General features: G+C 40.5%; 1 non-coding gene across 1 annotated transcript; it reads left to right on the top strand.

Annotated features, from left to right (window-relative positions):
- The first annotated feature begins 671 nt into the window (after positions 1 to 671).
- On the top strand, positions 672 to 742 carry TRNAG-GCC (transfer RNA glycine (anticodon GCC)). Its single transcript has one exon. It is a non-coding gene; the product is annotated as a tRNA-Gly (tRNA).
- The last annotated feature ends 18,354 nt before the right edge of the window (positions 743 to 19,096 follow it).

Here is a 19,096-nt window from a genome sequence, read left to right as displayed (position 1 = left end):
ATTCGCCGGAAAAATACTGACTACTCGTATCACGTATTTTTACCGCATCAGGCAGAGAAAATAGCTGCCATAATTACCCTACCTAATGACATAGTGTAATGAAACAAATTCTCAAAAATATAAGGGATATTTCAATATAATTAAAGTCATTAAATTAACATTGCAAAAAAGATCGCAACAGAGCTGATGACAAGATAAAATAACGCTGAAATTAAATTATCGCTAAGTTCTAATGATAAATAATGATTAATAAGTAAACTACTAACCACAGTAAATACGCGAAATTCATACATCAACCCTGTGTCGCCGGGTTTTCAGGATGATATGCTAACCGGAACATTACACAGCTTGGGTGAAGCGGAGAGTTCCCAGATGTAGCAATCGGTATCGGACCCGAATTCTCTGTTCAGTTCCTCAGCGGCCTACCTATTTCACTAATAAGTCACCTAATAATGTAATCATAGCAAGAGGTTGAATTAAACACTGAGGATCCCTTAAAGAATGAAAGTGACCCTCTCTAACGACCGGTGTAATTAGAGCGGTTTCAAAGCGTTTTATGCCCGCACCACGGGAGGAATGCTATGTGAATAGGAGCCACGATATAAACAGATATTCTAGTAAGAGAAATATTGAAACAGTCAAAACAACATTGTTTCACGATCCTGCATGTCGCATCGGTGGTTCAGTGGTAGAATGCTCGCCTGCCACGCGGGCGGCCCGGGTTCGATTCCCGGCCGTTGCAATCATTGTTCTCCCTTCCCATCATTAATTTCTCTATCATTTTATGATGTGGCATTTGATTCTGGAGTTAAGCATGCAGCAAATCTTATTTCCGATAATTTTGGCGGAGCGCTAGACCTTGTTTCGTAAATGTACATTCCTCGGTGGCGCCCAACCTGTAAGCCAATGCCTTCGTTGGATTTGACGCTGAAATTTTTGTGACATAGTAGAAGAGATCATTAAAATTAGAAGAGAGAGAAGTTGCCATAGGAATCAAGAGGTCTAAAGTCTCATTTTTTTCCAAGATACAGATCAAGGAGGAGGATAATCGTTTAACTGTGCCCGATAATGCCTTAATGAGCGAGGGAAACCGAGCGTGCTACATTTATTAATATGGACTTCTCATGTTCTTTCCACGGAGTAATGCCTTATCTTTCTTTGCTGCTACTATTATAACTAACTCTTCTTCCATTGATAGCATTACCAGCTACTCGTGCAACACACGTCCAGTGGCACTTTAAACTTAGGTACCGTAGCGCATGTTAAATGTGCATGCAAATTTTACAAAAAATATTCTACCATCATTTAAATTATAGGGCATGAAATGATATTCCTTTTACAGTAGGATTTTATGACGAAATTAAGAGCTTAAGTAACTCGAAAAGGGCGATCTAAAGGAGAAGAAAACTGGATAATGGAAATAGAAAGGTCAATGAGATGTTTAAAAATCCGATTTCTCCAAGAAAAGCATCCAAGGACATTTTGCTGGAAACAATTAATGATTATGCCAATTATAAAACTGAAGACGCCGTTATTGCGAAGGATAGAGATGGAAAGCGTGGGATCAACCCCAGAGCTTCACATAATTCCGGATACCGTGTTGCAATTAGTTTCTGGACGCTAAATCACCAAAAAGTCCAATATGATATCTATTAGTGTCGTCAATGGTGATTTTTCCGGCCACCGCCATTATCGGTGGACAATGACGTCGCTTGAGCTGTCTCCTTATCAACGGCTGCCAGTTTTCCTCCTTCCTTTACTTAATGCCCTTAGATTAGAACTGCATGTTGGCAACCGCTTTTTATCTGGTACCAGACGAGGAAGGAACTGGATACTAAGGATAACGCGCCGTAATCCTTAGTATCCATATTAGTTTCCTCCGACTAAGGTTTGTTGGAGGAAGGTAGGGTTACCGAGGACGCGTAAAAAAACACAACGATGTTCTGGAGAAAACCTCCCAGGAAACATTTACAGTCCCTAAGTACACAAGATTAATTTTCTTATTTTTTTAAGACATTCGTATTCGTTCTATATGTTTAGGTCTATCAAGATGGAGTGAGTGTTCGGTAGAATATTCGTTTCGACAGACGAATGCGGCATGCATTTTCCTTGCGGTGGCCTTCGAGACAGCAACTAAAATCAATGCCATCAGATGTTCTAAATCTTTTCTTTGAAAACCACAAACGAAGAAAGAGATTGAAGACCGTAGGGAGAAGGATGAAACGGCTTTCAACATACTGCTCAACCACGACTTAAATCGAATTCTATACAATATGAATATTCCAAATTCCTTTAAAAAGACTCTACGCAATTTATTTTATTCCTAAAAATAGTTTCGCTAAATAGGTTTTTTTAGATGTCGCTACAATACTTCAAAATTCTTCAAAGTTCGTGCATCCCTTGAGCGTCGACTCAATTTTGCCAGCGTCCATTCCACGACTCGAAGACTCTCTGGTAGGCGGATTCCGGAAGGTTCATAAGGGTACGCGTGCAAGCTTCTTTGATGGCACTTAAGGTCTCATGGTGGTCTCCTTTTGAGGGAAGATTTCACTTTTGGGAATTGAAAATCGTCTGCTGGTGCCAATCGGGACTATAACGGGGTTAGGGAATCGTCTTGATGCCGTTGCAGAAGGTCTTTGCAAGCAGACACTCGACTCTGCTCCTGGTCGTCCGTCAATACCTTCGGGACGAGTTTGGCGCAGATCTTTCGCACGGCAAAATTTTCTGGTACAAAGATGGACACTGTCATCTTATCAATACCAATACGATCTGCGATCCTGCGCCCACTTAACCGACGGTCTGAATTCAGCTCTTTACGCACACGTCAGTAAAAAATTGTTACAGATTCTTTTTATACAAACCTCGTATAGTGGTGAAAAAAACGGTAAAGGAAGACCTCAACGAAAATAATGGAAGAACGCAAGCAATACAGCCAGAGAAGTAAAGGAAAGTTCAAGGAACACGAATTGTAGAGCCAGGTTCGATAAACAAACCTAAGGGTTGAATACTTAAGAGAGATATATGAATAAGTCTTGTGCCAAGCATGCAGAGCTAAAGAATGAGTTATTACATTTATTTCACAGCTAAAGAATAAGTAGTATCAGGTTTAAGGATATTTTTCGTCATGTTAGGTAGGGAATAAGAGAACGTACAGGAGTGTTCAGTGTCAGGGCCCATCATAAAGGTAACAACATTCGGTAAGCGAGGCAGATGGAGGAAGGCATCACTAAAAACGTTTATTTTAGTATTCATAGCAGGATATTCTTCGTAATATACAAATAATGTTTACCAGGTTCGAATGAAGGGAGGTAGATATTTAGGGTAGTTAGAATTTAGTTCACTCTAATGGTAAGAAATCACGCTCCATTACACACCACTTATGAGGATAATGCGATGTAGACCAAGGACATCTTTTATGGATTTACTTCGAAGATCACCATTCTCGAGCAGGAAACGATTTTTTTTCGTCCCCTCCCTCTACCGCAAGCCTTGTCTTTTCCCCTCTCCGACAACCCTTAGAACATCCCTCAACCCTTAACAACTATTTTGCATATTCATTCATGCTGAAAACCTTATAGAATTCAAGGCATTCCTCTCACTAGAGCTTTCATTATTTTCCTACGTACGTTAAGAGCACAATGCTGACACCCTATGGAATTATTGTTCAATGGTTCTATTATTTCTCACTATTTTATAATCTTTCCAATCAAAAACCGTTCACTATTATCCTTTAAAGAAACATTTTATTATGTTTTCACGGTGTTATGTTTCAATTAAAATCGAAATTTTCTTCCCTATCTATTCATAAATAATGTTTCTCTTCCCTCGCAATTTCGAACTGACCCCTTAATATTTTAGTCATTTTCCTCGCAAATCGCACAATACGTGCTTCTACAATTGCATAAGGAATGAATTAAGGGAAGGTATAGTTATAAATTCCAAAAATATTTATCCTTATTACCCTTAGATAAATCAATATCCGTAAGAGCTATTAAGCGATGATATATGAGTAACCCAAACTAGCAACTAGCTGTAATATGAGCAAATCTTAATGTTAATATTTCCATCACCAGAGTGGGATATATTTCTCTAAATTCCCATTGTACTTTTAGAATTGAGAAGTTATCGTCTACTACATTGACTCGAAAATGCCTTGGAGGAGAATTACAGTCAAACTCTAAGCACATAGAGAAAAAAATCTGATTTATATTTTCATCATTCTTCCGGATGGCATGAAGGGCAGATAATTTATTCTTACGTTCCCCTTTATGTCAGACTATCTTCATTAATCACAAGGAGAACACTTTCCGGTGATTATGCATACCAGATCTATTCTAGAAGAAATTATTGAAATTCTAATTGTTGGAGCATTAAGTAATGTTGTGGAAACACGCTCAATATGTATTTATTTATTGAACGACTTAATTGGGCGAGGTTGAAATTTTATAGTGCCTTCTTCCCTCTATCCCTTGGACATTACATTTGGAAGAAATTAAGGGAAATTGGAATTATACTATGCAGCTAATGTATGACATACTATATTTCTGCAAAGGAAAAAGGGGTCTAAGGATTTCACTTTTGTCAGGTAGGACTTAAGGAGTATCGTGGTGTGTAGCTCTAGGATCTATTAAAAACCTGCCTTGAGCCGGTAAACTATTTTAAATGATAATCTAGATTTTCAAAAATTAAAATTTACTTGTATTCAATTTCAAAATTGATATTTGGAGCTTTGCAAGAAGGTGGGCTAATATAGATAGAAGTTAAAGACCTAATGGAATTTTTTTCAATTAATTAAAAGTTTATCACCAGCCATTTTTGGTAATACTACACAATTTTCAGGAACAGAATGAGTACAGAATATGTGTCATATTACGCCTTTTCCGTGTATTCAGGCGGAAAGGAATTAGGAAAATGGGAGAAGGTTGTAAAGGAAGGAGGGGTGATAAGAGTATAAAAGAAAACACTTATAGTATTCATTTTGTGGCTGTAGATGATGTTCTATGTCGAAACATGGTCGATAATACAGTCTAACTAATGGAAAAGGGCTACTATTTGGTCAATTATATGTTTCAATTCCACCATATTACGTATGCAACTGACAGACAGGAAGTATCGACGCAAAGAAAACGTTAATGAAGCTTGCTGGAGGGGAGAATATTAGCGAAGCGTGTCATGGGCTTGATCTCTTGAATAAAAGCGAAGCGCGTGGATATGAGATTTATGGGATTTGGACATGGTCCACTTCGTTATTAGAGTTAAATCAACTCCTTTTTTCTATTTTATAATTTCTATGTGCGAATGCGGACTTAAGTTATTGAATCTCCCGTTATTGCCAGCCCCGGTGGCGGCGGGGTAATGTTCTCGCGTTCCAACCCAGGGGTCGTGGGTTCGATTACTACTGCCTGGGTGGGTTTTCTTCCAGCTAGGGCGTGGACGTTTGTAATTCATTTCAAATAGTTTACCGGCTCAAGGCAGGTTTGTAATAGATCTTAGAGCTACACACCACGGTACTCCTTAAATCCTACCTGACAAAAGTAAAATCCTTAGACCCCTTTTTCCTTAGCAGAAATATATCATACATTAGCTGCATATACTTCCAATTTCCCTTGATTTCTTCCAAAATGTGAATTATTTTCCTCCCTCAAACTCGCCTAAACCCACCACCTAATTCTACCCCCTCAACTCCCGTCTTCATTATCTCCTGCAAGCACTCGTGCTCCCTTCTTCGAATTTCTCCCAAGAGCCCTCTCTCTTCCCCTACCATACTTTAAACTTCACCGTTGATTTTCATTTCCATCCATTTTATTTTCCCAATTTTTCCCTGAACCCGCATCTCGAAGGCCTCTAGCCTACCCTTATCCTCAACCTGGACATAAATACATTCTTTGGTCATTCAATCGTAAGCTCAGGAGAGAAGGGGAACCCGTAGTACGGACGTGATGGTTTGACTCGTCGAAAGAAGTTCGAAACCTCATACCCGAAGTTGCAAATCCGTGGACAACTTGATGCGATTGATTCCGTTGGGATAATGGATCGCTTTGGCGCGTATTCACCACACGCCAACGGAAGCGATGCGTCCTGAAATAAAATGCAGAACATCCTCCCTTTTAAAGCCGCTTGATGATGACTCGCGCGCGGATGCGCATGCGCGGCGAGGAGTAAACCACATTGAACAGTCGAATGGGGCCGACTCGGATGGACACACGCACACACAAACAAAACCGGACAGAAGCTGCGTTGCAAGTGACATGTTAGCACCACCTCGCCCCTCGCAACTCCCTCCCTTCATCCCGCCTCCGCAGAAATTATAAAAAAATAAACAAATTAACGAGCAGGTCCTCGAAAAAAACGTCTCCTCCCGTCCAGTCCCAGCGCCCTGACGACCGCCAATTTCCGCCTCAAACCCCACGCGTCCCAACGGACCCTCGGGCAACGTGCGTCGGATCGCCGGCACACACGACAAGAGCATGCGGGAGCCGCTCGGTCGGAAAACAGTTCCCTGCTCCACTTCGCCAACTTCTCCAAACGGACGTCCCCCCTCGCCACTTCAACCATTCCACGAACTGCCAAACCCCCTCCCCTTTTCCCTTCCTTCCCTAATCCCCCACCCCGCTTGGAGCAGTAAAGGCTTTCGACACATGCAGACGTCGTCCCGGTGATGAAACGAACTACCTTGGTAGTGCATCGTTGGGGTGGCGAGAGGCAACGACCGAGGACAAATAAAAAAAGCATACGAATCCACGACGGATCTCGTGGCGGATGGATTCCGGCGAGACGAACACGCCATTCCGACACGTCATCCCCCTCTCCTACAGGTACGCACATAGCGCGTTGTCACGGAGACATAAACCGATTGGTGGCGCAGAATTAATTCCTCGAAGCGAGTCCCAGTCCCTGTGCCGTGGCTAATAATCTCAGTAATAATACGACACGCGAGAAGGGAATGAAATGGAATGGCCGTTCCAATGATGGACTCGAGATTTTTGTGAGAGTGTAGGCGACATAATTCAAACGGAAGTCACTCAATGCGCACGTACTGCGTCACAAGTCCCGTTCGTAGAAAAATGGAGAATATTTACTGCCAATTAATTACGTATTTTCGGAATGTTCGGCGTCGTAATTAATACACAAAGTTTCGCTCCTTTTACTGAGAGCATATTCGGGAGGGTAAAAAGAATACCCTCTTTTTGTATGACCCCCAGAGATGACAACGACTTTTGCTCCTTTGCAGGAAAATTTCAAATACATGCGAAACCATTGACCAATTTTCAGTTGCATTGAAAGGGGACAGAAATCTCTTCCAAATCGCACCAACGATTTCAACTGATTCATGTATTTAAAGCAAATGATAATAATCATTCTTGGCTAAAACCCCTAGCAGTTTCTAAAACTATTTTATGCTCTAGACGAGGGATGGAATGTTTGCCAACGGCTGATAACGAACATTCCAGCTCACTTGTCCCAGATGATGTTAGAGCACTAGAGAGGAATGAATATTCAAAAAGTCGATAAGAGTTGCATATCCATATCTAGATATCCATCACAAAATACCTATCCATAAGTACGAACATGAGACATATAGTGTCATATCACTGGTTCAATGCAATTGAAGAGACTGTGGTTTAATGGAAAAGGCCCACAATAGCACTTGAAATTCCAACTCTCTCATTTTATTCCTTAACTGGTAGATTACCGAATAATAATATATAAAACGTATCTTGTGATGGAACATGTTCACCATGAGCTTCTCGAAATAATCGGGATGCTTTAGCAGCCGTTTTTTTCATATAAAAACAACAAATTGAGGCTGCCCGCGAATGCTCTTCGTTTGGTATAATATTCGACACATTGAACACTTAAAAAAATTACACAAAAACTTTTTTTGTTTATCACTTGAGCGGGTCTGACACTTGTGGATGGCACAATAAATTGGCATAAGTGCCTAAGTTTTAAAACGCAAACTGCATTGGTGCACCATCTGTTGTATGAAATCCGCATTTCATACATGTACACCTGGTATATGTATGCGTGTGTGTATACTACCTTGATCAAAAATTTCCCGGAATTTATTCAGAAAATTAAAAATACAAGTTTATTCATCTAAATCTATATTGTCCCCTTCAAAGTAATCCCCATCGACTGCAACACACTTATGCCAGCGCTTGATCCAATCCTCGAAACATTTTTTATATTCGGTTTTCGGTATGTCCATCAGTGCTTCCTGCGATTTTTCCATTACTTCCTCTCGGCTGCTAAAACGCGTTCCCCGTAATGGTTTTTTAACTCGATTGAACAGAAAGAAGTCACAGGGAGCCAAATCAGGTGAATTCGGTGGCTGTTGGATGGTATTTGTTGCATTTTTCGTCAAAAAATTACGAATAATGATAGCACTGTGCGACGGTGCGTTATCATGGTGCAAAATCCACGAGTTTTCTGCCCACATTTCTGGTCTCTTTCGGCGAATTGCTTCACGCAAACGTCTCATAACGCCCAAATAATACTCTTTGTTTACTGTCTGGCCTTCTGGCAAAAATTCATGATGCACTACACCGTTGTAATCCATGAAAACCGTCAGCATTGCCTTCTTTTTTGACTGAAAACGACGTGGTTTTTTTGGTCTCGGCTCATTTGGTGAACGCCATTCACTTGCCTGATGTCTGGATTGCGTGTCGTACTCATAAACCCACGTCTCGTCTCCAGTAATGATCCTTTTGATGAATGTGGGATCGGATTCAGCCTCGCAAATCATGTCTTTTGCGACGTCAACACGGTCTCTTTTTTGCATGAAATTGAGGTCTTTTGGCATGCTACACGACGGAAACCCAAATCATTAACCACAATGTCTTGGGCGGATCCATAGGCAATGTTCAAGTCCTCCGCTATTTCTCTGATGGTTAATTTGCGGTTATTGACCAACATTTCTTTTACTTTATCAATTTTTTCACCGACTTTCGATGTCGATGGTCTGCCACTGCGTTCATCATCTTCGATTGACTCACGACCACTTCTGAACCGCTCGTGCCACTGGTAAACGACCGTTTTTTTTAGAGAATCGTTGCCGAAACACTTTTCCAACATTTCCAACGTCCGTGCGCCACTAAATCCGTTTTTTACGCAAAATTTAATACAAGTTCGTTGTTGCAAATTTAAATCCATTTCTGCAATTGTAAAAAATCGCCAACACACACAGAGATAGATGTACTCTTGGCTACGTAACTTTTGCAAATGTCAAGTTATGACACTAAGATTTAAAGGGAATATCAACAACAGATGTACCAATTTAACAAAAAAAACAGAACTCAAATCGGAACGATGGGAGCGCCACACGGTGGTTATTCCGGGAACTTTTTGATCAAGGTAGTATATGTATGTTTTTATCCGTGGTTCAAGACCCGGTTAAGGAAATATTTTTACACTTGCCACCTGCTCGATTCCGCTTTCCCCACCTCTCCAATGTTCGTCCTTCTTTATATGAGCTCCTATCCCTTTTTCTTGAATCTATTTCCATGTGAATGAATATATATACATGCATACAATATATATATATATATATATATATATATATAATATATATATAATATATATATATAATATATATATATATAACATTTGGACGCCAAAATAGAACACAAACATAAAATAGATAACACGTGAAAGGACATTCACATATTTGAAAGTTGGAGCTTTCGGCCTTCTCTGAGGCCTTCAGTTGAGACTGTTGACGCGTGTGTGTGGGTGAATACGTGTATATGTATGTATATATATATATATATACATATATACATATATACACTCACACATTCATGTACACATGTGCTTGTGTTTGATGAGCTGGTGGATATCAAGGGCGAGTTAGGGATTGCACATACCATTGTCATTCATTACTTGTAATCGTTATATCATCGGAACTGTCAAATAGGCATGAGAACACATCAATCATATATGAACTGACAGCAGCAGTAGGTCTGTTAATCGGATTCTACCTGGTTTGCCAGTGCAACCATCGTCACTTGCAGACATACTGGCGACGCGAGAGATACACGGAAATATCTACCACTCTCATCACGATATACGCAGTGGTTTATTGCAGGGAAAATAAATCCATTCCATCTCACCACTATTAACGATGGAGTGGTAGACTAAAGCATTCTAAGCCAAATAAAATACTTGGCAGCTGCACTAACATTGGATTTAACGTGTGGAAATAATGTTAGTGAAATTTACCGAGCTCAATTATTGAGTCCTTCTATTGAACCAGACAAAAAGGGTTCGCTATATTTTTTTTCAAAATATTAATGAAAGAACGGAATGCGTTAAATGTTTGCGGAAATTATAGTTAGTGGACACTTAAACCACTAATTTTTCTACTTAAAACTTTAATGGAGGTGACATGCATGACTAATACATCTATATAGACAAATTATTCGAGTCTATCACCAACACGTGGGAATTATTTCAGCCCTATTTTACACATTTAGGCGAGATCCATACAAGAAGTTAAGGAAAATCTATTTCTTACTGGGCAGAAAAAATATAGGAAATTCTTTCCTGACAAATAATTCACAATCACAACCGTAATAACCAAATGGTACAACATTTCGAACCCACAGAAGTACACAAGATAAGTATTAAAAGAATCAGGAACAACTTTTTCCTGACGTGATTGTTTATCCTGTATGTCGCAGCGCGCTCGCACCGCGCAGGCTCGGTGATGAGGGGTCCGAACTTTATCACGCGCCAAGCGCCAATCGCCTGCGAGTGTTTTTTTAGGCTAGATTGTAATTTTAGTGGACCTCAGCCAAGTGACTCGGTGCAAGCGCAAAAAACGGCGAATGACTGAAAAGCAGTAAGCCATCAAATATTGCGTGTGTACTGGGGAAATCGGGTACGGAGACGTAGGGCATGATTCACCAACTACTGAAGGATGCCTTCGAGTCGTAGAAAAGCCGCTGGCAAAAGTGTGTCGACGCTTAAGAGAAGTGCTTTGAAGAATTTTGAGGCATTTTTAATAATTTCTTATAAAAATACATTTTTTTCCGAAACCTTTATATTCCTTTTTATACAATCCTTGTATAATGATACCCAACGTGGATCACTATTTAATATAAATAATTTATTCAGGCATTTCTTATCAGAGAATTAAAACACTTTCCAATAAATTTCCACAATTTTTCTTTATTGTGGACACTACTTCAATCATGCATCCACGTCTTGAAGTGTGAACACAGTTTTCACTAGTTAAAAAGGGCTTCAAAGGATGAAGACGTTATGACGAATGTCCATACAATGCTTCCTTGAACTCGTGCACAGTGAATTTCTTGGGCCTTTAAAGCAACATGATGTCAAGACGAATTATCGTACATACATACAGAATTACTGAAGATACAGCGACAATTATTCACACGGAGTCATCTGTTAATGTGCACATCGAAATACAGACATTTCACAGAGTAACAGTCATTAACCATGACCGAGGTTCGAATTTTGATCCCTCGATTTCCGTACGATGCTTCTTCATCTATCTGTCGATGCAAATGGTACCCTGCAAGCCAACGCTATGGTGTGTGGCGGAGATTGATTACACACCAGGCTAGCATAATAAAAAAATCAAGTTTTTGTTAATTTTCAGTAGAAATATATTGTAAAATAATTCAAATGACGCAGATCGTGAGAACTGCGAGTAGATTAACTACGATATATAAGTGAGATATAATTTTCTATTTTTACGAGAGGAGCTGTAAGTAACAATTAGGAAAAAATTAAGGCCAGGTGAGATATGGACAATATACAAGGTTATTTAGACTGATAGAAGGATAACTCTTCACCCCCCCTTGGACGGTCAGATAGTGTTATTATTATTCATTATCGCTCGCAAGAAAAAATGACATCTTAAATGTGTCATATTTTCTGCACTTGATGTCTATAATCTCACTACCACGCTCTATTTTAACGCAGTGCGAAGGGGCTAATAATGACGTTCCATGAGTAATTAACTAAACCCTAGAAATTCATAGAGGTTAAGAGTACGCCTTGGTAGCTTGATTACTTTAAGCACTCGGTCGGAATTTGAGTTATCTGGGTTACAGTGACGATCCAGGCAAATGATTTTTGCACATTAAAATTCCCGTATTTCAATGCACATCATCGTAGACCTACGTTGTGGTAACTTTCATGTAAATCTCTCGCTGTACTTCAAAGAATTATTTTCTCTTTACAATAACTCGGGGATCAGATTGGTGCGGCGACTAGTGTATTACCTTCTCCCCTAGTCAGAGTACCGGCAGTGGCACAATTTCACAGGTGTATTCCCATCCGTACTTCGACGGTATACTTTAATGGAAGACACTTCGAGTGGAGGGCAACATCCGTCGGATGGGACGTTACATTTTGTTAATGACCTCAGCTGTCGGTCGCCTCCCCTAATAACTAGAATGACTAAAATAGTCACCACTTTCCTTTATGGTTTGGTGATCTAGCACCCCCAACCATAAACCCTCCCGGGGTCTTCTTACAGAAAGACATTTAGATGTAGACGTAACCCCATATAAGACATATAAGAACTGTAATTGTAACAATACATTTCCCAATTGCGGCACTGGGATCGCTCACCGACCACGAGGGAAAGAGGCGAGGGATTGAGTCGGTTGGGTCGGAGAGGGGACGCTACCGCGTCTTGTCTCACACATCTCCGTCATACGGTGGATGGGGGGGGGGGCAAGATCACGTCTAAACCCCCTACAACCTCCCCTCTCGGTAGACCTGTTGCTCTCCTTAAAATTCCCGCCCCCTTGCCCTCCAAGGATTGGCGAGAGGCGCCCTCCGCCCTCTTCCTGCCCTCCACCGACGACAAGGGAGACGCCATTGGGCGCAGAGCGCGGGTCGAAGGGAGGCGGGTTACGGAAGCTGCGAGGCCTGCGGATTGGGATACTTTGGGGCCCGGTAGAGAGAGAGGGAAGGAGGGGGGCCGCCGACAGCACCCCCGCCCCACCTGAGAGCAAGACGATCACATGCGGTCGGATGGAAAAAATACTGAAACTGTGAAACATGCAAGCCAAACCTCACTTTTGCAATAGTTAAAACGTTCTTCGAAGGAATAACTGGCTTCCATCACGGAAATCCACCCAAAGGCTGATATTTGTTAGGTGAGGGCCGAGCTCACTATGCACGGGTGTACGATAGAGCATGTACGTACTTAGGGCACATATGCTTAGGTAAGTTGCTAACTTAGCTAGGTAGTTAACCTTAGTGCATGCACCTGTGGTATTCCTGATCGAAATTTGATTTAATTATCCACACGTATTATACATTCCTCTCTCTCTCACTATATGTGTATATATATGTGTGTATATATACATATATATATATATATATATATATATATATATATATATATATATATATATATATATATATATATATATAAATCATAAAACCACAGTAATCAACCATAAGTTAGGTTTAACCGATGAGGGTGAATCTCTCATTATTATTACATAAACCATATGGGAAAACCAATTGGACAAATTGAGGTAAGATAATTTAGTAAAGGTCGTAACTGAAAGTAACCTAGAAGAATGTAGGGGATGAACAATAAGTAAAAGGCATTGGAAAACGTAGGAGCATGGCGATGAAAAGATTGGAAACAGGATAATTAGGAGAACTGACCAATCCAGGGAATTTAATAATCCTTCATGGTGATGAAAGCATATGCCGTACGGCCTTTCATAATATGCATGGTGCACGAGGCCATTTCAGCTCGGATAATACTATTAGAATTGAAATTGTTGTACCGAGGAAATGATTAAATATGACGGGCTTTAACGTGATCTTATGGAAATTAAAACATGCCAGAGTGATTATTTGAAGAGTGATATTAGGCATAACGCTCCCCAAAGAAGCTTGAATTAAGTTCGAATATTGCAATTCACTCGTTTTTCTTTATCATTCACACTTAATTGTCCATCAACTGACTTTAAAGTCTATGGAGAGTCAATGGGGTCACACATAGGGCTTTGCATCCATTCACCAATAAGTTCCGCTATAGACGCAAGGTCATTTTATTACGACTAGCTAGTCACCTAAAATAGGATCTGTTCCAAGTAACGTGGAGTATTAGATTCGTCCCATGCCATGTCGAGCACAGTGATAACATGGCAAAGATGGTCAACCGCTAGCTCCGATGATTTCACACGCGGGTTGAAAACTGAGACATACGTACTTTGAAGCCGTTACCGTGACCATGTGAATTTCTAAATAATTATTATATCTTTACTCTTTGTAGCATGGTATTTAAACCATTTATTTTACCCACGAATATAAACATGCCTCAACTCAATTTTTTATACTTTTACGTTAAGAATTCCATGAGGGCAAACTTTTATATGGAACGCAGTTCAACACGACTCGAAAACTTGGGTGGTCGAGACAAGAGGATAAGTGTAAGTAGACTGTGGACGTTCGAGATGCAAGTTTGGAGGACTACGGAAAAAGTAAAATGAACGGAAAAGAAAAAAAACGAACAAGCTCAATCAAAGGAGGAAAGAAGGTTTCCAGGTAGAAATTCGAAAACAGTGGGAAAAGTGCATTCAGTTCATATTGGTTGGCGATGGAATGCTTAAAATTGCGATGGCGACGGGAATGTTGGGCAAGCGAATTATAGGGATGAAAATATCAGGCATAATTTGAGAGGATGAAAGGTTGAGCGAGGGAAAGAAAGTATGTTGTGTTAAAAATAGATGAATTATTGCAACGCGTAGTTTTAGTGCATTCAGGGCCGTGCGCGACTGGTTAATTCCAGAGGCCATTGACGTTAAATTTTGCTGAATTACTGATAAACTACAATTAATATGCAATAATGGCAAGCAAGACGATCATTTCCGACCAATGTGCCCAACACGTACTCAAACAAGAGCCCGGCTTCCTTCTCCTCTCCCCCGCGTGGTGCCATCCCCTTCCTCCTTTCCAAACCTCCACCCTTCCTCACCCCCTCCCACGACACTTTCACTTGCGCCACCCTAATCCCGACACCTCTCACCTCCCAACCCCCCAACATCGCCTCCACATCGCTCACACCCCCGCGCGCCTGAATCTATAACAACATTAATTTTCCACCAGGAGGAAACCGTCAGAAGAATTCCAAACTCCCCCACTCTCTCCACTCAGACACACCCACGCACTAACACATGGAGCCCTCCGAAACCCCGCCCTCCCCGGGCCGTCTCAACCTAATCAAATTCTGGGGACGGCAAAATTGAATGTAAAATTTAAAGAGGTGACAATTTTCAGAGTCACCGGACGTCTTACGCCTGCGAAGGGAGAGAGGACTTTCGATAAGGGAAGGGGGGTGGGAGGGTTTAGCGAGGACGGGGATGGGGACAAGAGAGCAGGAGAACCGGGGCCGGTGTGAGAAATTAGTAGGGGGGGAGGGGGTCGCGGAGTAGTTTGGTGGTGTGTATGAGGGGGTGGGGGAAAAACGAAGACCTAAGCGAGAACGCGGTTTTGGGGATGGATTTTATTATATATATATATTCTAAATTTTTTCTCCACCCCATCCAATTTTTCCCCTCACCCCGAGTGAAGATTGGGATGGAGGAGGTAACGGGAGCGAAGAAGACATGTCTCCGGGACGGGAGGGGATGAAGAGGGGGGGGGGGGTTAAAACGAGGACAGTGCAGGGTTAGGGATAGGGAAGGGAAGAAGTTTAGATCAGGGTCCTCTCGAAATGACAAATTTTGGGTTCGGGACGAAAATAATAAATCAGGGGGAGGTTTGGGGTGGGATGGGGGAGGTTTTTGGACGAGAAAGTGCTTTGGAGGGGGGAGGGGTGAGGGGGGGGGGGTAAAAGGAGGTTCGGATATAAGGAATATTTTTCGGGTGAAGAATAAGATTTTCCGACCCTGTCCCCCTTTTTCCGACACTTCCTTCACACCCGTCATCCGATGCCGGGGAGAGAGAGGTACCACGGGGGTGCTCGGCGAAGAGAAGAGAAAGGAGTCTGGAGAATCAAGAGTGAGGAGTGGATCGACAGGGGTTGGTGGGGGAGGCGAGAAAAAATTATATATTAAAAAGGTCCGTCGTCACTCACTCTCTCTCTCACTTTATTCTATTTCCTCACCCTCGCCATGTTCCCTAAATGACGGTTAATGAGTGAAAACCTTTTTATGGAGGTAGGGGGTGTGTGTGACCGTGCAATTTTAGGCCCTGGCTTCTTATCCTCGACGACGGGGAGTTAGACCGCTCGGTCCTTCCTTGTCATTGGTTGCCAAGCACTGCCAAGGAGACAAAAGCGTGGTGGTCGTTGGAATTATAGGTATAACGATAATAATTGGAGGGCTATTTTGGATAATGCCGGAAAAGAAGCAAATTTAGTTTCAAGTGTGCATCGGGGCTAGTTGAACAGGAAACAACAAACCCATTATGATCCAAACCCATTCAATTCCACTCAATCATTTCATCTCATTGTCGATGAAGAGTTTGAACTGGTGCATAAAAAGACGTATCAGGCCTTACTATGTGTAATTTTATGACATGTATATAACGAAAAATAAAATTCACCTCGTAAATTTTCGCACTTAATGCAATGAAGGGTTATCAACCGATCAGCAACCTTGATTATTGGCATACATCGCCGAAATGATGGACGGTTAGATATATGAAATATGGCTATTTTCGGAGTGATTTTAATTTGTCAGTTATGAATGAGTTATATTAGTCGAATTCAATACAATCAATGATGATGCAAGATAAGGAATTGATAATAAACATAAATGGATAGTTTCGTGGCGATGACTTTTCAGATTGGCTAAGAAAAGAGTCTCACTTTTAAGTTACCTTAAGAAAGATCCTAACTTTTCCTAATTTCTTCCGGATTTCCCTGTACTAACATAATCCTTTCGTCACACGCACGATTCTGGGTTCTTTTGTTCATATAACCAGATTAACAAGTTTACGTTACTTGACTACGTGAGAATTTGGGATGCACATTCATCGCTTTCACGATACTTATCTACTGACTAGAGTTAGCGCGATCTCAAAAAAAATTATCAAACGTCACGAACTTCTGAAAAGCACTTCCGCTCGGAAAAAACAACTCACTCAATACAGAAAGTTTCCATCTTTAACTCTTCATATTTTCTGACTCCCGAACTTCCGTCCCAATCTTTTCTCGCATATCCCCAAGCGTATTCACCATTCTCCCGCCTATCACTTACTTAAAAATCTCAATGCCTCTCAATATCTCTTACTCCCACTTTGTATTCCTAAGCAAGACTATCTGTACACCTCCGCCAATCAAAAAAACCATGGAGCTACTTTTCATATCAAATATTTCATAATTTTTTTTTATTTCTAGTAACCTTTTTACATAATTTTAGCCCTGTAATTTGACCGCACACAAGTTCATAAATTTGCAAAATCACTTCTAACGAATCATATTCCAAACAAATCACTTCCTCCGATCGTCCTTTATAACATTTCATCTTGTTAACTTACAACTTTTTTCTATTAGCAAATATATACGAAATAAAACATCAAAAATAAAAAATATCTTAAAATATGATTCGAAGTTTTAAGTTTTTATGGTTAAAACATTTTGATGAATACTTTATAAAAAGACGTTTCAAATCTCAGATATATAAATTCCAGAACAAGATACAACGTGCAGCATACGGACGCTCATGGAATAAAAATCAGAAAAACCTCGAGATACGAACACGAGTGATATTTTTTAATAGATTATTCAGGAATTGTGGGTGTGGAGAAGGATGAAAAGGTTGAAATTAACTGAAATGAAAACAAACAAAGAAGTGCTAGGCATGGTGGAGGAAGAGGGACGATTTTGTAAGAAGTCAAAAGGAGACAGGAAAGATGGATGCACGGCGTTTTTATTAGCGATGGGATATTGAAGACTGTGACAGAGAGGAGAATTTTAGGCAAACAAGCAAGAGGAAGGAATAGGACAGGCATGTTGGACGAAATTAATAATTAATAAAAAAATTTGGAATAAGGGAGATAGATTCCAGGACAGATAGGTGCAAATACTCATTCTTTCCCCGAACAATCAGAAATCATAATAGTAAGAAACCGAAGTCAGTTTGGAAATATTAAAAACATTGAATTTACGAATCGGAGCAAAGTTAAACACTGCAAAGCTGTTAGGTATACTATACTTTCAGGTGCATGTGTATGTAAGATGTAGTTTGAGTGTTTGCATGTGTGGGGTGTAAATGTTCTTGCATGAATGTATGCCATGTTTTTTTTGTGGATGTATGAATTTGTGGTTCTAGCATGCGGTTTTTTTTTCAAATTACGGGTGGTGTCCTAACACCCCCCGCCACACGCCCTTGCGGCGGCTGGCGGGGTATTAAGTAGATGTAGATGAAATGAAGGGAGGAAGGAAGTATACGGAGTTGGAAAGGACCTTATGGTAGTGTCAGATTCTGGATTGTGCTTTTTGTTAGGAGAGGCAAGTATATGCATTTTTGTACAATTGCACAATGGCTGTGTTCATCTAAAACCTACTACCCAATAAAATACCAATAATAATGATGGTAATAATAATTCAGGATTAACATGGTAGTCAAACTGTAAAAAGACAAAGGAAAAAATAATAAAACTGAAATCAATCGGGTATTTATTTTCCTTGATTGCCCCATATCCGACAGGATTCAATCTACAAATATATGTAATGGATTGTCCCGACTTGGTAAACGTTCTTAAAGAATTTCATATACTAAGTTGAAGTTGATAATCACGTGTGCACGCCTGAAATATATTATTCCGTTTGACTCCTTAGACGCCAAATGATCTACTGATTCCATTTAGAGGCTCAATACAGAAGCCGATTGCAAAATTGCATACTTTGAAAGCCAAAATTTAAAAAAACGGATACCGACTCGCCATCGATGTGAAAACCAAACATGATACACGAGACACCGCTTCTTCCTATGTAAAAATGTTGTCAGGTCAATTAATAAAAATGGGAGACAGTAGCAATCATGCCACGCGATAACGTGAGTAATTTAGTAAATTGTCAGTAGAAATAATTGAAGTGGAAACTCTTAAAACATTGAAAGAATTGATTCTAATACTGATTTAA

The sequence above is a fragment of the Hetaerina americana genome, unplaced genomic scaffold, assembly GCF_022747635.1.
Source record: "Hetaerina americana unplaced genomic scaffold, ioHetAmer1.1.p SCAF_11, whole genome shotgun sequence".
Classification (NCBI taxonomy): Eukaryota; Metazoa; Arthropoda; class Insecta; order Odonata; family Calopterygidae; genus Hetaerina; species Hetaerina americana.
The sequence above is the reverse complement of the archived record's forward strand: the minus strand, read 5'-3'. Positions and strand labels throughout refer to the sequence as shown.